General features: G+C 36.0%; 1 protein-coding gene and 1 long non-coding RNA gene across 3 annotated transcripts in view; both read left to right on the top strand.

Moving 5' to 3' along the window:
• The window catches only part of LOC309655979, a 46,629-nt gene extending 29,458 nt beyond the window's left edge, over window positions 1-17,171 (top strand). Inside the window, exon 3 of the long non-coding RNA XR_014261100.1 lies at window positions 7,897-17,171. This is a non-coding gene — a long non-coding RNA (uncharacterized lncRNA). The remainder of the gene's footprint in view (window positions 1-7,896) is intronic.
• The window catches only part of RAD51B (RAD51 paralog B), a 648,001-nt gene that overhangs the window by 174,873 nt on the left and 448,049 nt on the right, over window positions 1-25,079 (top strand). The window lies entirely within an intron of this gene.

Here is a 25,079-nt window from a genome sequence, read left to right as displayed (position 1 = left end):
AAATAATCATTATTTTTAATACAGATTAAGTACAGTGATGTTCATCCCAACATCAACTTTAATGGCATAAATTTGGAATCAACAACAGAGAGATGGTTAATTACATACAGTAGAATATTTTACAATTATTAAAATTAGTATTTTTAAATGTGGGCAAATTGCTCTTCAAGTAATGTTAATGTTAAATGAAAAATAGCAATATACAGAGCTATGTAAAAAAGTATAACAGTTCCATAAAAAACAACAATCACCCCCACAACAACTATTAAACATGTACACGCATACACATATATAAAAATAGACACCTCTTTATATTGGAAATAAACCCCATCTCATTGATAGCAGTTATCTTTGGGTAATATTTTCTCCTTTAGATAGTTCTGAATTTTCCAGATTTTCAAGAATAGATATATATTGCTTTTTAATTAGGAAAGAAGTACAATGATTACGAATAAGATGTTTTCACATAGATTAAACAGGTTATTATGGCATGGTGAGAATTTGTTCATATGGCCCTAGGATTTTCTTCCTTCGGTTTATGAGTTAAAGTGCTGGTGGTTGTGAACTAGTTTGCTAAGTGATAGGAAGCAGCTTTGAAACTTGAAGTATTCTAAATCTTAAGGGTTTACAATGAAGAAAATACTTGGGCAAATAGTGTCAATAAGCCTGATATATATTGCTAACTTGTCACCAGTTCGGTTAACATCTGTGTGATGATAACTTTGTTATTCCTTAACTTTGTTATTCCTCCCCCATTTATTACAGTCTCCCATCCCACCCTTTGCCAAGCCCGTACAAGTAGTTCCGTGTTGCAGTAATAAGCACTAGGCCCATTTGACTATTTCTCTCTCACTCTAACCTCCTTCCAGAACCTAAATGTTATATTTTATTTATTGTTGTGAATATGTTAATGGGATTTCCCTAAATAAGGAGAGGCATCTTCCTGGTTTTAGAGTCATGGTCTCTTTAATTACAGTGGAGTTTTCATATTACATCTAGAGTGGAAATCTTAGTTAATTCAACCTTATTTTGCATCTCCTGTGTATCATTGTACTGGTATTAGGGGTATAGCAAAGAATGGACCATGATTTTTGCCATTCTGTAGTTCCCAGTGGAGACTTTATAGTATAGGCAGGAGAGAATGGTATAGTAATTGAAAGAATGAGCTACTTTATGGGTTTAAATGCCTGCTTTATAGTTTATCAGCTTGTTATTTAACCTCTCAGCATCCTCATCTCTAAAGTAGAAATAACAGTGCTTCCTTCCATCACTCTCTATTTGCTTATATCTTTCCCTTTTCTTCATTGAACTTGTCACTTCTAAGGCATTATGGTTTTGTTTATTTATTTACAATAATGTAAAATCCTGGTTCACTCATGTATTTCCAGCGTCTAGCATAGGATCTACTACGTAATAGCTCTCAGTAAATTGTTGTTCCTTCTCCTGGGAGCATTATTTCTACATGTTTGCACATAGCTCATCCTCATGCTTTAGTTAGTCCCCTGCCCAAGTATCACCTCTGTGGAGGGGCCTTGCTAGACAACCTCATATATAAAATAGCATCCTCCATTATTCTCTATTTATCTTGCCTCATTTGTCTCCATTAACGCTTAACACTACTGATGTTATATATCTGTCTGTTTTCTTGCTTATTGTCTATATTTTCCACTAGAATATAAGATCTCTGAGTGCTAGGACTTTTTTTGTTTACTCCTTGATCCTCAATTTCTCGCCAGGCACATTAGGCTCTCAAATGTTTTGTTGAATGAATAAGTGCATAAAAGTGCTGAATATATGGATGCATAGGTAAAGGGATATTGCTTACTTTATAGGGTTGCTATCAGTGAAATGAAAAAATTCACGTGTTGTACTTCCATAATGACTGATACAAGTAGATGTTTAATAAATGCTAGCCATAATGTAATTCTGCTCCGAATTTCTAATTCTTACAACAAATTTGCAAAAGTAGTATTTTTTTTTTTTTTTTTTTTTACTATTTTATAGATAAGAAAATTGAGGCTCAAGATTTGTTCAAGGTATAGTAATTGCTGGCTAGTAAGGGCCAAACTTTAATCTGGGATTCAAACTTTAATCTGCCTTTTTCTTCAGCTATGGCTCTTTTCACTGCTGTGTTACTCTCAAAAAAATTTAAAGGAGGCTCTTGGGGACGGTAACGTTTGAACTGGCTTTGAAAGATGAATGGGAATTTGCTTGGCCTAACAGTGAGGGGAGGGGTGTTCTAAGCAGAGGGAACACCATGAGCAATGACAGAAACCATGGTTATGCAGGTACACGTATGGGAACTAGCTCTGGGCTCTGAAGAGCAGCAGCAGAATTTTTATGATTGGGGTGGAATGGACACTGTGGCTCAGTAGATTTTACAAGTTCAATGGGTATGTCTCTGGCATACATGCAATAGACCTGAGCTGTCCAAAATGGTAGCCGGTGGACACCTGTGGCCATTTAAATATAAATTAATTAAGATTAAAGTAAAATATTAATTCTCCAGATGCACTAGCTGCATTACAGGTGCTCAAGAGCCACAGGTGGCCAGTGACTGCTATATTGGCTAGTGCAGATATGGAACATATCTATTGCAGAAAGTTCTGTGGCACAGCATTGTTTTACACAGTTAACACATGATTGGATAGAGGACTTGAGCAGAACCTTTACATAGAAGAAGAGAGTAGTGAATTAAAAAAAGCCTACATTTCCCAAACTACAAATGTTTTTAAAAACAGAGTGGGGGGCTTCCCTGGTGGCGCAGTGGTTGACAGTCTGCCTGCCGGTGCAGGGGACACGGGTTCGAGCCCTGGTTTGGGAGGATCCCACATGCCGCGGAGCGACTAGGCCGTGAGCCACAACTACTGAGCCTGCGCGTCTGGAGCCTGTGCTCCGCAATAAGAGAGGCCACGATAGTAAGAGGCCCGCGCACCGCGATGAGGAGTGGCCCCCGCTTAACGCAGCTGGAGAAAGCCCTCGCGCAGAAAGGAAGACCCAACGCACCCAAAAATAAATAAATTAATTAATTAATTAAAAAAAAAAGAGTGGGGAGCAGTTATTGGAAATTCTACAGTAATCAAGCTTAAAAAGGTCAGTTAGACTTTTTTTTTTCTCTGTAGATGAAAACTTCAATTTATTTGGATTGGATAGAGATACAAAGCCAAAAGCTTCAGGAGTATTGGGACATCACTACATGGATATAGATTAAAAATTATCTAATGTGCCTCTCTACCCTGCCCCATTAGCCTGGCATGCCAAAACAAATGGAGTCAGAAACTTGGACTAGCCAATCCCTGATCTAGGCTCTGAACCATTACTCATTAGGTAAAGAATTGACTTTACTTAATATGGATCTATAATCATCTTCATATTTACCGAAGTTTATGTCCTGTCTCTTCTCACTTTATGAAAACTTCACATAAATCCTCAAAATATCCCTGTGAGGTTGGCTCTGTTTCTTCAGGTACAGAAATAAGAGTGCAGACGGACTTGTCCAATATCATATAACCAGGAGGTGGTAGAGCCAGTATGCAGTCTCACATTTTCTGACTCATAAGTCATGTGCTCCTCAAACCACCTTTACAATGAGGATACATCGCTTTAACCTGGATAAAAAGGAATGTAAAACTCTTATGACCAAAATGAGAAGAGCTCAGATGAAAAGTAGGATGAGAGGCTTTAAAGAAGTGACTGTTTGGGCAGCAACAGATTGATCCTCAAAATCACTGAAAGTCACCAAAGTCCTCTCCTTTAGAGTAGTAAGAGAGTAGCAGGAGGAAAGCAGTCTGCTAAAACTTGGTAATTAACTTGATTTGCTATACTGAGGAGCAGCTGGGTGAGAGAGCATGCTTGATGCTGGGAGTCTAATGAAGTATTACAGGTAAAAGAAGACCTGTGCTTGGACTTTGTAGAAAGAGATTTAAGGGAGGTGGATTAAAGTACATTTTGAAGAACGAATAGACAACATTTGGCATAAGTATCATTATTCTAAGAGTCAGGCTTAAAATGTTGGTCTTCCCAAAATTCTACTCAAGATTGATTGTGTCATCCTCTGGACTATGATAATATGTTGTTTATACGTATATTATAGTATTGATTATGATCAAACTTCATTTTCATCATTTTTGAATGCCTTGTACAAAGTAGGTTCTCCGTAAATGTTTGCTGGACTGAAACTAATCATCTTTGACCATGCTTTCTATCTTATTCTCAGACTTAAGAAATTACCAGTTTGTGACAATTTTTAGGCTCCCTCTATCTATTTATCTGTTTCTATGCCCACTTCTGCTTTCCTTCCCACCACTTTAGCTCAGACACCAGCCACCTATTTTGTGGACAATTGAATAGTTTCTTAATTTTATTTTGTTTTTCCTTCAGTCTTTCAACCTTCTAATCCGACCTGTACAAGATATCTAGATTACTCTTCTTCAGATATTGCTGTTACCATTCCACTTTAATTCGGTGGCTTCCCATGATCTATGCATTAAGTGCAAATCCTTAACTTGATATTCAAACATTTTTATATTTAATTGGAACATACCTTTCCACAGCACTAGGGAAAGTTTTAAAGGAAGTAAGTTCTTAAGAATTGCTTACTGATGTGTTTAGATGGCTTTGAGGTTCAAAAGATTTTAAAGACTAAAACAACGTAACAAATGTCTTGAAAACAATAGAAATCGATATATAATTAATTGCTTGGCCATGTGATTATTCCATAGATGCGTAGAAGTTCAGGGAAAAAGGTCATTGAAACCTTGGGTCATCAGACCTACAGCTTCATTGGAGAAGCTGAGAGTTGTTTGGGATCCTGAATCATTTATTCATTTTATTTATTCAGACCAAATTTCTCCCTGCTTTTCTAACAAATATGTAAGGTTTTAGAGTAATGGGCTCGGTTTTGTCAGTATAAAAATATTTCCTTTGTCAGAAGAATTCAGATGCTTATAAATAGATACTTGTGCTTAAATGTCATTATTTTAAATGTTATAGGATCCCTTCCCAGAACTTTGAAAATGTATATACCTGAGCTATTTCTTCTCATCAGCTTCTACTGTGGACAGTTAGTTTGAAGTCATATTGGAATAATTTGAGGAAAAGTAGAATTTGGCAGATATAGCATTTGAGTATCTATCATAAAATTGAGGTTTCAAACAGGATATAGCATTGTTTAAGCTCAAGTTATAATAAATAGAATTTGTCAGTTGTGTAGTAATATAGGCTCAAAAGTGCTATTTTTATGGGTGATAGTTTTTTTCTGTATGGTTAGCTGCTCTGTTTTGTTTGTACTCAATACAAAGAAATTTATATTTCTTTGTCTTTTGGATGATCTTTTGGTGAAAGAAATGTAGAGTGTTAAACACAATAATAAAAATATCAGATGCCGTGAAATAACACTTCTAATTTTCCAGGGATTTTCAAAAATGGAAGGGTGTAAATTGGCTGTACCTTTTTGGTGATTGGTTTGGTTACTTTTCTTGATGACTGTTTTAACTAATTAATTCAGCAAGATAAATTGTTTCTATTATCATGACATGGCCAACACCTTAGTTACTAGTGTTCAGCTATCTATTCTTAGTCTGTAAAAAGGGCTGTCTTTGAACCTATACTTACTGCTTTTTATTTACTTAAACTTTATTTACTTTCGCATTCCTAAGCAAAATGAATAAAACTTTTTATACATGTGATTTCATTTCCTCACTCCAGTACTCATTCCAGTTTCTATGGGCCTTTTGATTTATAGGCACTTAAAAATCTTTCCCCTTCCAATTTGAATTTAAGTAATTAGCTTCTTCCTAATTTGGAACTTCAACTTGAAAATTAGTGTGTTTGATTTGGCATTAGATTGGGCATTTTAGATGAGATCAGATAACTTTGGTTTTAGGTGATCACAGAAGTATTTGTCAAGCAGTATCTTTGTAGCTTTGAAGAAACTGGAAAACAACTTTTCTACTAAGATTATGATTCTCCTTAACAGTCACTTTAACTGCAGTTGGGTCCTGGCTGTACCAATTCCAGTTTAAACAACTGGACCTTGAACCTGTTTTCATTCTGATTAAGAAGTTTATTTATATGTTTGGGAATACAGAGGCACAACCTGTTAACAGTTGTAAATTTGGTTGATTAAGCTCTGTGTAGACAAATTTACTAGGGAGAACTGTTCCCTAAAAATTCCAGTTCACTTACATGTGAAGGTAGTCTGGCTATTTCTCACCAGTTTCCATCATTTCCTGCCAAGAATAATAAACATTTTCTTGTAAAGGATTGACACTAGAGGTTAGAAGTATTCAGTGTTTTATCAGTCACACTGGGCTATCTCAATAAACAAACAAAGAGATATCCATGTAGATGCCTGGAAAAGCAGTTAGACCCTAGAGAGATCATTTCTTTCAGACAGTCTTCCAGACCTTTTCAGTGTTGGTGAATGTCAATTATGAATAGACATTTATTATAATGGAAATTATGGATGTTTGGAGCTACATTTTCACTTACCAACAGTTCATGGAAGCTTGTGGTTTCAGTGGATAATAGTAGGCTGGAGCCAGAAACGATGTTTTCTTAATTTAGTATAACTGTAGATGCCATTATAAGTATTATAATAAAAATGGGTTTATTAATTTAAACTTCTAGTATTCAACATTTCCCTATAGTGGTCTGTCGGGCAAACTATGGCCCAAGGGCCAGCCCACAGAATGTTTTTGTGGTGAGCACAGTCTAAGCATGGTTTTACATTTTTAAAGGGCTATAACAAACGAACGAAGAATATGCAGCAAAGACTACATATAACCTTCAGAGACTAAAATGTTCATCTGGCCCTTTAAGAAAAAGTTTGCCAACTCCTACTAGTATAGATTAGCAATAGTCACGGTGAAGATCCATTACAAGGATCCAAAAAGTGCCATCGGAATCAACAAAGCGAGATGAAAGTATGGAAAATATGTTTTCCATAGTTTTAGTTTTAGGGTATTTCATTTCTGATTTGCATGTGCTATGTAAAATAGAGATAATACCAGTAGCCTTCTAGGGCTATTAGGAGCATTGACTCATGGCTCCATCAGTGTTGTTATAATACTGTGTTGAATGCCTGACAGTTGTTTCTGCTTTGTTTTATGAGTCTCTGTTCTGTTTTATCTGGGCCCTGTTTGCATTATATTTAATTTTGTAAGCCACTTTAAAATCTTTTTGATTTTAGTTGAAATGCAAATCTTAAGTGTAGCGGTTTTATTGTTCCTGGTCCTATGGCTGTGTAACAAATTACCCCAAAATTTAGTGGTGTGAAAAAATAGGTTATTATGCTCACAGATTCTGTGGATCAGGAGTTTGGACAGGGCACAGCAGGATGGCTTCTCTCTTTGTTCCACAATGTCTGAAGCTGGAAAACTTCAAAGGCTGGGAACTGGAATCATCTGAAGACTCATTCATTCTGGCAGTTGTTGCTGGCTGTTGGCTAGGAAGGCTCCAATTCCTCTCCATATGGGTCTCTGCTTGTGATCTCTCCAAATGGATTAGTTTGGCCTTCTTTAAGTGCGCTATCTGGGTTCCCCAGAGCATGCATTCCAAAAAGAGAGAGCCAGGCAGAAGCTGTATCCTTTCTATGACATAGCCTTGGGAATTACAGAACATCATTTCTTTCCTTCTTTGATGTTCAGAACAGTCACAAGTCCACCAAGTTCAAGGGGAGAAAAAAGACTCCACCTTTTGACAGGGAGTGGCAGGGTTCTGGAAGAGCATGTGGGACCAGAAAAAAGGCTGAGGACATTTTTGGAAATACAGTTTACTATAATTATATCATTTTATTTATTTAACAATCACTTATATAGGATTTAATCAATATGCCAGACACTAAGTACTTTACAAATATTAATTCATATAATTCATAATAGTCTTATTTTACAGATGAAGAAACTGAATCAGAATATTGGATTAACTGGAATACAACATTCTCTGACCTTGATGGATAATAAAGAAGTTACTGTGGTTTTTTAAAAACTTGCATAGTATTATTTATTTAAAGATTTAAAAATATTTCAAATGCACACTTCTATTTCTTGCATTAGAATGCATTTAAGAGAAGCATAGTTTCTAGTAGGTAATTTTTTAAATGAGTGCAGTGGTCAAGCCTCCAAGATTCCATCCTTACATATTCTTAGAGCTGGGCTATGGTAAATAAGTTGGGATTTCTTCATGAATCAGGTTTCAAATGAATAAGTATGAATAATACTCTGACAATAATCGTGTACTAACTTACCAAACTTGAATGATAGATTGATTCTGTGTCCTTTTATGAAAATCAATACAATATCTTGGTCTAGGTGTGATAATCTTACCTAATTGCTATCTTTACCTTCATTGCTGTTGAAATCACACCCTTTTGTTGGTAAGGTCAGTGACCTTTCAGTCTCCATTGTCATGAAGGCGTTTTATCAGGGAGAAAGAGTCCTCCTCCCCTTTTTCTTTTTTCCATTAACACTATGAGTGTTTGTTGGACATATTTCAAGCCCTTGGGTTTTTTTGTTTTGTGTGGTTTTTTGTTTTTGTTTTTTAACATCTGTTGATAGATTTTTGCCTTGGAGATTTAACAGTCTCTGACCAAGTTGTTTATAGCTTTTCAGTCTTTTTTGTCCCTCAGAATTCAGTAGTGATGTTTTAAAGGTGGGCCAAAGTGACTTTCACCCTGGTTCATTTGTGACACAGTTAACACTATATCTCCTAGTCTCTCCACACACACACACACACACACACACACACACATATGTATATCAAGTATAAAGTATGCAGATAAGAAAAGGTTAGCTTTGTTAGATTATCAAAACTCAAATGAAGTGTCTAACATTTTGGGGGGAATATTTAAATTTCTTTCTAATTGGAAAATTTGGGGTGTTCTTTTAAAACAGATATTTGATTAGGAGTACATGTAGAAATTTGCATATCAAAACTTGCCAAATTTAAGACTCACTTATTTTATTTTTTTAAATTTAGAGAGCTAAGAGAGAGACCAGTACTACTCTGAATATGAATGAACTGATGACATTGAGTGGAATATGTAATATAGAAGCATGCATTATTTATTTATTTATTTAGACTTTGAAGTAGTAAGAATGAATGCAAAAAGGAGCTGTCCTGTTGCTCATTCATTAATCTGAGATGTGGTATGCTGTAGTGGCAAAAAACAGGGGCTCTAGACTTAGACTGACTGCATTTATATTCTAGCTCTTCTGCCATCTGCGTGATCTTCGTGATTCAGTTTCATTGTATGTGTAATGGCTGAGTTCTCTCATTGGTCAAGACAGAACCTACCTCATAGTGTTGTAGTGAAAATTAAATGATTTAATATATGTAAAGTGCTTAGGACAGTGCTTAGCACATTGTAAACTCATAAATGTCAGCTCTTATTCATTAATCCATTCTTTCACTCACTCACTCATTAAAGAAACATTTATTGAACATCTACTATGATGGGGATAAAAAGATAAAGGAAGCTCTGCTCTGAAGGTATGAGTAGTATAGTGGAGCAGAGGTATATAATAGTCATTATAACATAGGATGAGGGGAGTGATATGTTATAAAGCAGTTATATAAAAGTGCTCTGAAAAGGAAGAGGATGGAGTTTTTGATAGCCTTAATCATTTTACTTTTCTATGGCACTATTTATTCATCTGAAAATGTTCTCTTTTGTGGACCTTTTAAAATTCTTCAGGACATAATCTCTCCTTTCTTTGCATCCCTGTATCATTTTTATCTCATGGTATTTATCATTTTTTACTTGAAGACTTCAACATTTCTGTATCACCTACAGCCACTCAACACAGTACTCTTCAAAAATACTTTATAAACATTTACCAAGTGGCTCAAGTAGTAAAACTGATTAAAATGCTTAGATGTCAGTCTCTGCTCCCATCTTTTTGAGGGCTTTTAAAAGGTGTAGATAGGTTGAAAAATACACAGTTTGAGGGTGAAATAAATAAGATACATGTATAGCTCACCATCTGAATTATCAGGCTAATTCTCTGGATTCTCTAGGAGGGTAAAAAGCCCCATTTGTACCATTTTCCAATTTCCATGGTATGAATACTCCCACTATGGCCAAATGCATGCTACAACATGACATCACTGAATGTTGACGGAAGAGATGTGCAGTAGAATACCATTATATAGTAGTGTCCCCACAATATAGATACAGTAGATGTTAACAACTCTGAGCCAGGATAGTAGTAAAATGTAGTAACACAATGAAAAATGATGAATTTTGAGTATTTGTTTTATTTAAAATTTATTTAATTATACATTTACAAAATTTAATTTTTAATGATCTCTGTATTTAACAACTGGCTTAGGAAATTCCTGAAAGTTTAGCAATAAGCACTTGTGAACTCTACCACATCTCTTTACCCAGGCCCTGCTATTTACTGATTGTATGACTTTGGCTCGTAATTTCACTGCTAGAATTTAGGCTAAGGAAATTATCTGTGAATTGGAAAGAACACAAAGATATTTATCTTGGCATTATTAGCATAACAAAAAGCAACCTAATTGTTTAAAGTGAATTGTGGTTAAGAAACTTTATTGGAATGTTTCCTAGAATTAAAAGCGACTTATGTTGTTGGTTTAATAACAACATAGAAAAATGCCATATGTTGAAGTGAAAAAGAAAAAAATGCTGAATATCTAATCTATATAGAATTATCAAAATTTTTTAAAAATATAAAAATATGTTAATTAGAAGGAACTGTTAGTGGTGAGGACATGGCTGTGTTCTTTATCCTTTTCTTCATTTTACAAATTTCCAGTAATGAGCATATTTTATATTTATAATGAAAACATAGTATCATCTTTGTCACAAAACCAAATTCTAAATAATACCTCTAATTTTGTGTTGAATTAAAAGCATTATCAAGATACATCTTTCCAGATTTAGACATTAAATATTTTTTTCTAACAACCAATAGAACATACAAATTGAATTAGGTTTTTATAGATCAATACTGGATTTGTTTTTCCCCCTGGATTTCATGTACAGGTTATCATAGATTTCCATGGAAGATTTTGAATTTTTGTAAAAGTATCCTATGTTAAAAGCGTTAACTTCGGAATTACCGATTCAGAAAGGCTGCTTAGTAGTTAAGTAGCTAACTATCACTTTAAGAAAGTTGAAGACATATTGTTCCAAAATGATGCTGGCTTCTATGTGTCCCACATTCCTGTCTAATCTATGCATTGTTAAAAATTTATTTGACCATTTATAGCTCTTCTTTTGTGAAAGAATTTCTCAGACTTTTTCAAATTATCTTTAAATAAAAGCAGATAATCTAATTTCACACACTTCCAGAAAATGGTTTTAACTATTTTCCCTGTCCCTTTTTAGTCAATGACTGGTTAACTATAGTAGACAATTTAGAAAAGCTAAGCTTCTGTGTAATTTTTTTCTCCTAAAGATGGAGATGTGATGAAGCAAATCACCTGTGGCATACCTTGTAGCAGGAAAATGCTTTTTTGGTGACTTTTAAAGGTACCAATTTAAATGTCAAAGCAAGTTCTATTAAGATTTTACCTTTGTTCCAAGGTTGTAATGTCTCTTACCACTTTATTTACTTGGTTTGGATGGGTTTCAACAAGGATTTGGTTTAATGTAATTCTCTATATTTTTATGGGGGAGAAATTGAAGCATTTCATGATCTCTTGAACTCTCCCTCCTAGGAACTCCTAGTACTTCTTATTATTTCTGTGTTTGTGTCATGTGCTAACCTTATTAACCTTTTGAATTACTCAGCTTTTTATTTGTCTGGATTGTCTTTCTAAAATACCATAAACTCCTTGATGCAGAGATGTGTGGGCCATGGGGTATGATAGGTAATGAACTTTAGAGTAAGTAAATCTGACTTTTCACTTCCCAGCTATGGGACCTCAGGTAATTATTCTTTGGGCCTCAGGCGTCTTATCACCAAAGTGAATATAATGATCTCTAGTTTGTGGGGTTACTGAGAGGGTTAGCGGTAAAGTATGTAATGTTCCTGGCATATAGTAGGTATTCAATAAATTAGTTATCAGGTAATCAGTAACAACTGAGTGAATGACTGTATATTAGTCTGCTTGGGCTGCTATAACAAAACACCATAGATCAGGTGCTTAAACATGAGAAATTAATTTTCTCACAGTTCTGGAGGCTCAAAAGTTGAAGATCAAGGTGCCGGCCAATTCAGTTCCTTTTCCTGGATTGCATGTGGCCTCACATGGTTAGGGCTGGGGGTAGAAAGAGGGGGGTGGGGGGAAGAAGCAAACTCTTTGAGTGCACCCCTTCCCTTCAAGGGCACTTCTGGGAAGTTGCACATAGCACTTCCTCTTTGGCTAAAATTTAGTCACATGGCCATAACTCCAGGAGCAACAACCAGGAAATATTGTCTTTTGGTTGGACATCAGTGTACCCAGCTAAGAATTGGGGTTCTTATTACTTGGAAGAAGGGAGAAAATGGGCAGCGGGGGATAATTAGCTTTCTATACTGCAGTAATCATTTTTCAAGTATTTTCAAGTATTGTTCTGTTTATTAGGCAACTGATAATGCATTGACTTTTTAAAAAATATGTAGTCCTAAATTCTAAAAATATGTATTTCTAAAAGATACATAGAAAATTTGAGTTGCTTGAGATCACTCATGGAATATACTTTAGTTACTAGTCCGGATCTAAAGAAGGTAATGAGCATCGCCTCTAATCCTGTTTTTCTTTTCTTTTTTAATGTTTGAACTTTAATGTCTTTTAAAGAATCATTAAAAATTACTTTAAAAAAGTACAGTAGAGATGCAGTTCCTTTTAGAAAAAAATCAGAAAATATAGAGGACTAAAACATAGAAAACATAGAAAAGAAAACCACCTATAATTGCACTATCCGCTATTAACATTTTTAGAGTGTATCCATTCAGACTTTTTCTGTGTTCATATGTAAAAATTCATTGTTTTATGTGACGTGTACAGAATTTAAGTTTGGGAAGATGAAAAAGTTCGGGAGATGGATGGTAACGATGGTTGCACAACAGTGTGAGTGTATTTAATGTCACTGAACTGTACACTTGAAAATGGTTAAATGGTAAGTTTTATGTTATGCATATTTTACTGCAATAAAAAAAAAACATTTATTGTTTGCATAAATGAGCTCGTACTCAATATCTTATTTTATAACCTACTTTTTATGTTCAACAATGAAAAAGAACACCTTTCCATATAAGTAAGTATATTTTTGCCCTGTGAATCTTGTGGCTGAATATTTATTTTATCCTTTGGATAACACCACCTTTTATTGAGGGCAGTGTTAAGGAAATAAAAAGGAGTGTTAGCCCTTTCCTTTTTAAGTGGATTCACAGAGAGCTTTGTGATGCATGGCAGAGGACTTGGGGAAATAACCAGATGGTGGAAACTGAAAACCTCCCCTGGGTCCTTAAACTGTGTCTGCCTTGTTCAAATGACTCTCTAAATAAACTGCTTTACTGTTCTGATGTCAACATGGCAGCTTTGCTTTCTTTTTTTTCCAAGTATAAATTTTTTTTTTAATTGTCTAAAAGGATGTTTATTCCGGACTAGTGGTTTTCTTGGATTTCTGCCCTACTATGTTAATGTCATATTAGAGGAATCAGGGCAAAAGAGAAACATAGATGGAGAATATTGCACCCTGAGAATTGGTTCCTTCACACAAGGATCAGATGCCAGTGATGGCAGGCATGTCTGAAATTTCAGCATTGGTAAGCCACTCTTAGGAAGGTTCCTCCTGACTTGAGGTCTGGGTCTCTCCTGAGATGCTATTTTTTCTACACCTCTTTTGAGAGGATACCCATCATTTTCCCACACTTTCACACTCACAGGGTCATTGTCTTCCTAAGCTCCCCCTACCTCTTTTAGACCACCATTTCTTCATCTGCTCTAAAATACTCTGCTTCTTTGAGGATGCTTTTGCTACTCAGCTAAACCAACTCGTATTTCTTTTCTGGGCTATCATTGTCCCCCAGTCCCTCTACTTTACTCTCCATCTTCTTGTATTTGTACCTCCATTTCTCCCATTATTCTTCTTCCAATTCCTTTGTCTCTTCATCTTTTTTTAAAATCACATCTTTGATACCTTTTTCTTTCTCTCTTCTGAAATTCAGATGTTTTCCTCTCTGGCCATAATTTCCTTATCTTTCCAGCTAATCCACCACATCTTCAGCCTTATAAGGACTTGCAATTATATGGGATGCATTCTTCACTCTCCTTTCTCTTCACTTCAGGGTCCATGGACCATAACTCTAACTTATCTCTTGTCAGCTTACTGAACTCCTGGGCCCCATTATCAGTCATGTCTGCTTGGTATATTCCTAACTGTGGGTGACTCTGAGCTTTTTCTGCCATTGCTCCTGAGCTGCTGAGTTCAGTTGGAGAAAAATATAGAGTGAGGCAGATTAATGTCTCCATAAATACAGGGCCCTCACCTCATCTGTCCTCTCAGCATTACCCAGCAAACTTGTGTCATTCCCTAAATAACTCTCTCCTCCATTCTCCATGACAATATACTTCACCTGGGGCTTCTCCTGCTGGTCCCAGCTTGTGTCCCCCTGAGCCCCTCATATAAAACAGTTCTCCCTAAGCTCTCTCAGCCCCATTACCCTGCTTAATTTCCTCCATTAGCATATCACAATGTGAAATTATCTTGTTTATTTTATGTGTTCCCCTGCTTAAATTTAAGGATCATATGAACTGGTAACTTCATCTCTTTTTTTTACTACTATGACCCCGGTGCCTAGAATAGTACCCAATGCATTTTGTTCAATGAATGAAGGACAATTTCAATTATTTTCTACTCTTCTCAAATACCTTACTCATTCATTCTGTCTTGATCCTCAGCAAATGACTACTTCCAAGTCAATAGGAAAGATAGAAATCTTCCAATGGAAAACTCGTTCCTCATCTGCCATTAGAAGTAAACCTTTCACGCAGATGTAGAGAATGGACTTGAGGACACGGGGAGGGGGAAGGGTAAGCTGGGACGAAGTGAGAGAGTGGCATGGACATATATACACTACCAAATGTAAAACAGATCGCTAGTGGGAAGCAGCCACATAGCACAGGGAGATCAGCTTGGTGCTTTGTGACCACCTAGAGGGGTGGGATAGGGAGGGTGGGAGGGAGACGCAAGAGGGAGGAGATATGGGGATATATGTATACGTATAGCTTGATTCACTTTGTTATACAGCAGAAACTAACACACCATTTTAAAGCAATTATACTCCAATAAAGATGTTAAAAATAATAATAATAAAAATAGAAATTAAAAAAAAGTAAAGCTTTCCACATGTTTTTTTTTTTCCTTTGTCCCTTCTGTTATGAAAAAAGGTTTCCCTCATTTCCTAAAGTCCGGGGCCTATCCTTTTCCACCTTAGAGGGGTCTTGATTTTTCTTAATCCTGTCTCTCTCTTAAATCCTGTGTGTAGCATGGTGATTATGAGCATGGGCTTTGTAATCAGACATACTTGGATTCAAAGTTGAGGTCTGTTGCTGTGAAATTTTGGGCAAATTATATAATATCTCTCATCCTCAGTTTCCTTGTGTGTTAGTTGGGGATAATAATACCTATGTCATAGGGTTGTTGTGAAGATTGAAAGATTGAATATTTTTATTTTTAAAGTGCTATAAGCTTTGTGGTTGGAACAAATTAAGCACTCAAAAGAAAGGTCTTTGTATTATTATTATTATTTCTGTATTATTATTATTACCTCCCTTTCTACTGGCTTCTAAATTTATTAAGCTCATCTTTATATATTGTCCTATTTCAACTACATATTTAGCACTCTATTTTTCTCTTCCCCATCACACCTCTTCTCCAGTTTTTACCTCCTGCTCATTTTGGAACCCACTCCAGTCTGGCTTCCCAAACATTTCAGATTTTATTCCCAATCCTGATATCTCATTACTTTCCCGCCCTTCCCTCTCCAAACCTGTTCTGCCTCCAGTGACTACATCTCCCAGCGGTTCAAGTCAGAAACCTGGGAGGTAGCCTTGTCCCCTTCTTCTTCTTCCTTCCCTACATTCCATCACCAAGCAGAATTCTGATAATTTTACCTCCTAAATAGCTCTTCAATTTTTCTACATCTCTTTTTCCTTAGATGCCATCATTCCAGTCCAAAGAGCTATCATCTCCCAAAAAATTGTGATAACAGCTTTCTGTCATTCATTCCTGTACCACACTATTCCATACTCCACACTGTAGATAGAGTGATCTTCTAAAAAACGCAAAGCTGATAATATTATTCCCTTTTCTAAACATTCCAGCGACTTCTTATAATCCTTAGGGCCAAGCCCTTCTTGATCAGATCCTACTTATTTCTTCAGCTTTATCTTGCACCATGGTTCCCATTGTCCATGCCCTAGCCCTGTTGAATTTAATTTCTTTCCACTTTGTTCAGCTCTTTCACGTACTGTTCCACCGCCTCTTTCATCATTCCTCTTTCCTGCTTAAGCCTCTGTTCTCAACCTACATTTTACTTCCTCAGATGGGCCTTCCTGCAGGGTTGGTGTCCCTGTGGTCTGTTCCATATCATTATATCATCATAGTGTTTGTTACATATGAAAGTTCCTTGTCTCCTCTCACGATCCCTGAAGGCAGGAACCATGTGCTGTTTGCTCATCAGTGTATTTCCTAGTAGAGTGCCTGGCTATAGTAGACACTCAGCAAAATTTTATTAAATGTTGTTGGTAAATAATTAATTCAGTGAGGAGAAGAACCATCCTATGTCACAACATTTGTTAGTGTTTAGAGCTACATATGGTATTCCTGTATTTAGCTTTGAATATATCTTTAAACATAAATAAATGTGGAAAATAATAAGACTGCTTTTCAACACATGCTCTTATTTTTCTATCTTCACACATTCCCTTATTTTAAAATCTTTTAATGTTTGTTTTTATTCTATACTACAAACACCAATTTTTTTCCATCCATTTGGATGCTTTTGAGTGTAAAATGCCACTTAACATCAGGACGTCTCCAACTTTCATTCAGTCTTACAGCTGTATTTGGATGACATTTCCATGGACAATTTTGTGAAGTTTTTCAACTAGATGTTGAATCTAAATCATGTAGTCTTCTAATGGTGCATTTGAGAAGATAGTGAAGCCCACTGAACTGTCTTGTTCTCCAACAAGCTAAATAGAAAGCACTAGGAGGACATAGGGCTGTGGCTTAGACTTTTTGGCTCTTCATAGCCCCTCCACAGGCTGTTTGCATGCGTGGAGACTGCAAAGGGGGAACCTGTTGCTGGATTAATGACCCTCTCCTTCCCAGTCAACCTTGGGTCTAAGTAGGCTATGGAGCTGAATCATCCCTGACAAGGAAAAATGAATGCTCTAGAAAGACATGGGTGACTAGAACCTGCTAGCTAAGACGCATTGTCTTCAAGGTTATTTATGAAAGCTTCATTATGGAAGGTAGTTGATACTGATTGTGTTTTTATTGTTCCTAAGGAAGAAGTCCTTTTTTTTTTAAAATCTGAGAAAACAAACAGATCACTATATATTAGTTTTCCTTGCCTTACTACCTTACTAATATGAGTACCAACTCTTTGACTGTTTGTTTGATAATGTAGTTTGGAGCAGCTTTTGTTCATTTTTTAGTGCATCTTGGATCAAAAACGTTAATTAGGAAAATTTTACAGGGAAATATTCCTAATCTTGTCATTACTGGGCCTTTCATACTGTTGGAATTAGGATTTGTCAGAACTCTTTTCCCAGAACAGATTAGACTTTTGTTTTTAGACCAGTCAGGATTATTTGCCTTCTTAAGTCTATAACAGGAATGTTAGGAAGATAGTTTATTTGTATAACCCCATTTGATACAAAATTATCATTAACTAGAGGTAATTTAATGGATGTCCCTTGTGCACAGTTTCAGGCAGACCTAGATATCACTTTTAGCAAAAAAGGTAAATCTGTTGTTTTAAAATCCCTCGGAGGAAGATTAGTCTAGTTAGTTATGAAAAAGTCCTTTAGGGAGAAAGAGTAAGCTGTTCCATATTTTTCAGATTCTGCTCTGGCAATTGTCTATACCCAGAGAGCCTGGAGGGCTCCTCTGAAGAGTTTGGGATTCCTAATGTTGCAGATTAAGCAAATTCACCCCATGTGCCTTGGATTTCAAGCAGAAGCAAGAAGAGGATATGACAAAGGAATTAACTTTGCGCCTCCAATGTTAAATATATTCTAAATCCATTTTGGGTTTAGGTCTGCTGCTTGGTTGCAATATGATCTCTGGTTCTTTTGGATTCTGATAATTTAATTTACTCAGTTCTTTTACTTATATAAGTTAAACTGTCAAGAATTTATATTCATGGATTTCATCATTTTATCTCTTATTTCCAGAGTCTTTTTTTTTCTTTTTTCCTTATCTTTTTTTTTTTTTTTATAAGGCAAGGCTGAGGAGGCGGCTTTTTTTTTTTTTTTTTTCTCTTTTATTTATTTATTTATTTATCTATGGCTGCGTTGGGTCTTCGTTTCTGTGCGAGGGCTTTCTCTAGTTGTGGCAAGTGGGGGCCACTCTTCATCGCGGTGCGCGGGCCTCTCACTGTCGCGGCCTTTCTTGTTGTGGAGCACAGGCTCCAGACGCGCAGGCTCAGTAATTGTGGCTCACGGGCCCAGTTGCTCCGTGGCATATGGGATCTTCCCAGACCAGGGCTCGAACCCGTGTCCCCTGCATTGGCAGGCAGATTCTCAACCAGTGCACCACCAGGCAAGCCCTTTCCTTATCTTTTAAAAAAATAACTTAAGGTGTTTGCCTTAGGAAGGTTAGCAGGATGTCAGTTTTAAAGTGTTCAGAAAATGAGTTGTTTCTGTTTTATGTACATGATCAGATACTCTGTGTAAACGTCAACTAATTCAAGGAAAATTAATTCAAGTCTTTAAAAAGTGAAGAATTACTTTCTCACAAATTAACGCATTCTGAGTTATATTCTTGGGTGGGACACAAAAATAAGAAAATATAACATTAATCTCCTCTTGTTGAGTACCAATATGCAAGGAAAGCTTACCTCATTGCTACTCCAGCACTCCGGAAGGTGGATTCCATCTGCCATTTATTAAGTTAACTCTGTGGGAAAAATATATCCAGAGTTAGATAGGGAACAGCAATCAGGATTCTCCCCCTCTCACAATTTCCTTCTGCTTGATTGTGGTAGGAAGGTTTGGGCCAGCAGGAGCTGCCGCTGATATTCTGGATGCTGAGAGGACCATGCCTTCCTCTAGTAGTATAGAAAATACTGTCCCCTGGTAAGAGGCCCCAGGGCATAATGGAAAGAACACAGACATTTGAAGCAAGAGGGACTTGGGCTCAAATCCCTGTTCTGTGATTTACTTGCTGTTTAGTCTTAAGCAAACTGCATTTTCTGATGCTTAGAGAGATTAAATGAGTTTGAAACTGAGGGAGAAAAAATATGACATTTTATGTTTATGGTCTGATTCACCCAGTAGAGCTGTGCCTCCTGTTTCAGAGCATAAAAAAGTAGGTACAGCCTTCAAAGGTCTATTACTATTATTGCCCTATTGTTCCTGACCATGATACCAATTTATTAATGACATAAACTAAGATTTATAACAAAACCTAACACCACATTTAGGTATCCTTGGAATACAAAGAAAATAACAGAATTAGTTAACGGTAAAAGAAGTTAAAAGTGATCTACTGCTCTTTCCTAGAAGATTATAATGATTAAAGATTGGTTATATGGTAGATTTCAAACCCTAAGGATTAGAATTGTGGTCAATGGAACAAACACAGATTATGTTAAGGTGTAGAATTTTTGCTAAGATTGTTTATGCACTCAGTTATTCTCTCCTTTTTTACTCTGTATGATTTCATTTCACATTGTAAATCTTCAAATGCTGCTGTCTTGTTATATGGCCTGTTAGCAAGTACCTGGCATTTGAAGTGTGCGGCTATTGTGAATGGAACGTCTAAGGAAGAAAAAGTAAACTGTTGCCATCGCTATATGCTCAGTAGTTAAAAAAATAGAAATGATATGCATTAAACACATGAGAGAGTTTATATAGAGAAGATTCAATTGAAACCATTGTGCCCCAGTACCTTAATAATTTAAATGCAAATACTGGCATATATCCAGAAAGTAAGGTTCAATTAAATACAGTTGTTGCATCTTAAAAAATCATCTTTCTACCAAGAAATCTTGGCAGCCATACTGATGACTTCTCATGAGAGGGGCAGATGGGACTAAAAAGAGGCATGAAATCTTTTTTTTTCCCCACTTTCTAATTCTTCATTTTTTTAATGTCAGGAGGAGCCAGGCCTAGAAATCAAGCACTCTGATTTCTCCTCTGCTTTTCTAGTCATAAGTTTAGTTACTATAGCTGTCTCTTATCTGTTCAGATGTTATAATTTGTAGTGATGGCATAAGTGGATGTAATGGAAGTGGAAATTGGATATGATCTAGATGGCAGTTTATGGGCTTAGTTTCAAAGACCATTTTTACCTGGAAAATAAATAAGAAGGGTTAACAGGCATTTTCTAGTGATCTGTGGTTTATCTGTTCCTTGTGTTCCACCTTGACTTAGCACTAGTTTCTCAGGAACCTCTAAAACCTCTCCTGCCTATGTCAGAAATCATTTTTTTCCTGAAGAGATCAAAGCTTTTATGGACATTATTTATTGTAGTCTCACAATATTCTAGGGAGCTAAGTAGAGTTTACGTGGCTCCATCTTTATTTTTGAAGTCAAGTGAGGAACAGATAAATCTCTTCACTAAGGTTATAAAATGAGGCCATAGTAGAGGCAGAAATAGACTTCTTAGTCAGAAACATCTCCTAATTCTGGCCCTTGCATCTAAGATGCAGTAGATTGTTTGGCCTTTCTCTAAACAGGCCTTTGACACTTAGAGTGTGTGGAAAGTATGTGCTTCCGTCAACGAGTTTTGCTGTTTAGTTATTCTTTGCCTGTTAAAGTAATGACTAGGGGACTAAAGAAAATAGAAAGTACTTCCAAACCTTAGTTCAGCCTCTGCCTTTAGTTCATGTGAACTTTGAACACAGAGTGCTTTTACTTCCCTGGGAGTACTTTTCTGTCTTTATACTCAGAAAGAATTTTTCTTTAGGGCACTGCTGATACTGAGAAATTTTAGGGAAATTATTATTATTTTTTTTAATTAAAGCTTTATGTGTGAAAATTAGACCTTTGAAATAATGTATATTCCAATACTAGACCACATTGAAAGAGAGGATTTGGGGAGATAACTGCAAATTTTTACATTTTAAAATGTAGGTTTAGTGCCTTTTCCCCCTTTTTTCTTTTTTCCCTGAAAGTCATTGCAAAAATGGATTACACTTTAAAATTACCCTAACTCAGCAACTTATATTACTGTGCATTAAAGTTTTTAAAAATGAAATCGTATGCTTATAATAAATGTTTTGTTAAAATAATTTTTCAACTATGTTTTCATTTGAGTATTTTACCACTCAAGGCTTATTAAATTTATGATTTTAATTGTTTTACACACCCCACCCTTTTCTTTTTTAGTATCAATAATGCTTATTTGGAATTTTTAACACAAGACAGGAATTGTTTTTCTTCTTTCCTTTTCTTTAAGGGCTGCTTCTCAAATTAACCTGCATGCCTAAACGTGCGTTATAATTCAGAAGGAACAGTGGAATCTATTGCATATGATCTTTTTGTAAAGCCGGGTTAGCACCGCTGTCCTCCTGATCTCTTAAACATTGCAATTTTTGTAAACTTTTCCATGTGCCTCCAGCATCTCCAATTTGTGAACGAGTCTCACTATATTTATCCCTATTGTGTACTTCCACGTTTGTTTTGCAGTGTAATAACACTTGACAGTTATAAGTTTTTCCATATGCTCCATCTTGTAGAGATAAACAATGTGTGCTGTACATTTCCCTCAGCTTTGAAGACTTACTTTTTGAAATAAACAATTCCATAGGATATTATGCTCAGTTTTGGAAAGTAATTTACACATACTTTCCATGAAAGGGAAGGCAGTGAATTTTCACCCTTTTAATGTGAAAATTTACCCTTTTAGTGTGAAACTGGTTAATTGAACTTTTCTAAAGGATGGAGAGCTACTTAATTGCTTTTAGTTTTTCAAAGATTAACCAGGCAATGCAGAGCTATTTTTGAAAGTCTTTAAAAGTGCTAGTTAACATCATAAATGACCATTTCGTGGAATAAGTTCTCTCATTCTCTCACTGGTTTACTTTGGCTATAGGGATTAGTGAAATGGCTTTGGATTTCCTAAACATTTTCCCTTTTATCTTTACAAATTGAAAAGTTAGTATTGCCATGTAATGATGGCATCTAAAGCATTTATATTGCGGTTGCTTTTTTGTCTATGGAAAGAATCCTTATGATTCACTTATAAGGAGCTATTTCTTTTATTTTCTGTTCCCTTAGGAAATCAAGTCTTTCTGACCAGTTTTAAATGTGGAAATTGATGCAAACATCTTTATTCTTATCTCCATGTCCTTTTTTACCCAAACAAATATCTTCTGCCTACATTTCTTTCCCCCAAGATGCAAAGGTGCTTTTATTACTTGATTTCCTAAAGGCTCTGGGTGTATAAATGTTTCATATGTTTTCTGTTGTTAGCTACAAACTTGACTACATAAAAGATACAAATTGCAGTATTGCAATTTTTATTTATTTTTGGTTTTTTTGTTGTTGTTGTTGTTGTCTCTTTAACACACAAAATTCATCATCTTTCTCCAAGAGATTTTTAACTTGGAAAACTGAAAAGTTGTTTGTAAACCTGGTGGAATAGCAACAATGTGTGGGATGTGATTCGAGACCAGTGGTGGGCAGGATCCAGCCCCTACCAGCTCCTGACAACAAACTATTAAATTTTCAGAAATTTTCTGAGCTGGTTATCAGTAAAAATTAAACTATATAAACTTATCATTAAAATAAATTACATTAAAAACAAAAAATAAGTACTCAAAACTCATCACTTCATAATTATTTTTACTACATTTTACTGTTATCAATGCTCTTGAAGTCATTTGTGCCTATTTTATCTGCATTGGAAATACTGTATAATGGTGTATACTACTGAACACTTTTTCCAGCTCTGTGTTCACTGACATCATGTTGGTAACTTGAAATCAGCCACAAAAGAGGTACTAACCCCATGGAAATTAGCAAACACAACAAATCAGGACTTGATTTATTGTTTTGTTAATTGTCTAGACTTAAGAAAGCGATAAAGCGTTAATAATGTAGATTAAACTTGAAAGTGTGTCATGTCTATAGCCACTATATTTTGAATAGCACAAAAAACTTGAGAAAATATTTTTCCAGTATTTGAAGCTATTATCCGATCCAGCAAAGAAGTGGTTCACTCCATGGAGAAATGAATGAGTGAAGTTCTGATAGATGTCTGTGTTCATGTTCCTTTTTCTCATTAACTTGAACAAAACCGTCAACCAACTAAGCAGAATTGTAAGAATGATATACTGCTCCAAGTATACCAGACATCAGATGCTAAATACATCAGGAAGCCTTTTATAGTTCTCTTCGGAAAACCATGCTACTCACAAACATGCTGCCTCTTTTCCAGCTCATCTATGACTTTTCCTCTCTTTGCTCTTAAGGTTATTGTTAAAGGCTATGACAAATTCATTTGTTCAGTCATCCACACCCATCCCTGTGACCACAAATCACCTTCGAATGGTGTTACAAAAAGTCTGTGGGAAAAGAGAAACATCTTAATACTGGATTTATGAAATCGTAGCTTTCCTTCCTTGGAGACATAATTCTATTATTTAACCCACTGTTGGGAGGTTGTTTAGATTTACATATCAGGCGGAAATGGCTTTACTCAACAGAATTTGTTTTCCTAAGTCTTACGGATAGTCTGATGATCCATGATAGCATATGCAATTCACACAAGTAAATGTGGGTGAGAATATCATATGGTTAAAGTTCAGTTTCTAAGCCTTGAGTGACCAGAAGGTTTTGAAATACATTCAGAACTCTATTACACACCTGCTCCTTATGATGGGGTAATCTGGTCAAGCCCCTGCCTTCAGAAACTTAGTAACCCTATTTTAATTGATGTTTCAACTTCAGTCAGTTGAGTATCACCCTCATCATTTTTGTCATATCCATGTATCTCTTGTACCTTTATTTACTTAGTAATTTTTAAAGTTGACTTTTTCCTTTTAACATAGCTTTATCCTAGGTGACATTACCCATGAAATCTTGAGTTTAAGGTAATTATCTTGAGTTTTAAGTTATTTTTTTCTGATACTTATTAAAATATTGCCTAACAGTTACAATTTTTAAAAGTTTGTCCTTGTACCACCAATGGTATGCGTACCACACTTTGGGAAATATGCTTCTGGTGGTAATAACTAGGCATTAGGCCAAATAGTTTTGTTTACTCCTCATGTCAACTTTATGAGGTAGGCATTGCTATCTCTATTTAATAAGTGCAGAAACTGAGAAATTAGAGATGTTAACTAACTTGTCCAGAGTCATGAGTTGAGCCAAAATTTACTTGACCAAGATCCATACTAACCCTTGCTACTCACAGTAGGATTTGTAGACCAGCAGTATCAGCATCACCTGGGAGCTTGTTGGAAACGCAAAAGCTCTGGCCCAGCTCCAGACCTAATTAATCAGAATCCGAAGTTTAACGAGATTCCCAGGTGATTCTCATGGACGTTAAGATGTGAGAAGCCTTGATCCAGACTCCTGTGCGGTCTGCCTACTGTAAGAGAAGAAGATGGATGCTTCGGCCGTTGATTTGGCTGGTCTCCTTTTCTCTCTGCAGTATTATTTCCTTCATGCCCTGCTGCTCTGAGATACAACTGGTTTTTGAGAAACTTGGTTATCGATGGGAAGGTAGGAAATAATATTCTTAATCATTTTGGTTATTTTTCTCTCCTAAAGTCATCTTTTGTTTGCTTTCCTTTTTTCCTTAATTGAGGTATCAAGGCTAGGCTGAGAGGTCAACATTTTCACTCTTTTCTCCTGGTTTCCTTCCCCAGAATCCCCAGATCAAGTTCTTGCCCTTTGAAATGGCCTGGTCGTTTTTTTCCTGCCTACCCCAA

This window comes from Balaenoptera physalus, assembly GCF_965194825.1.
Source record: "Balaenoptera physalus genome assembly, chromosome: 2".
Lineage (NCBI taxonomy): Eukaryota > Metazoa > Chordata > Mammalia > Artiodactyla > Balaenopteridae > Balaenoptera > Balaenoptera physalus.
This window is presented reverse-complemented; position numbering and strand designations above follow the sequence as displayed.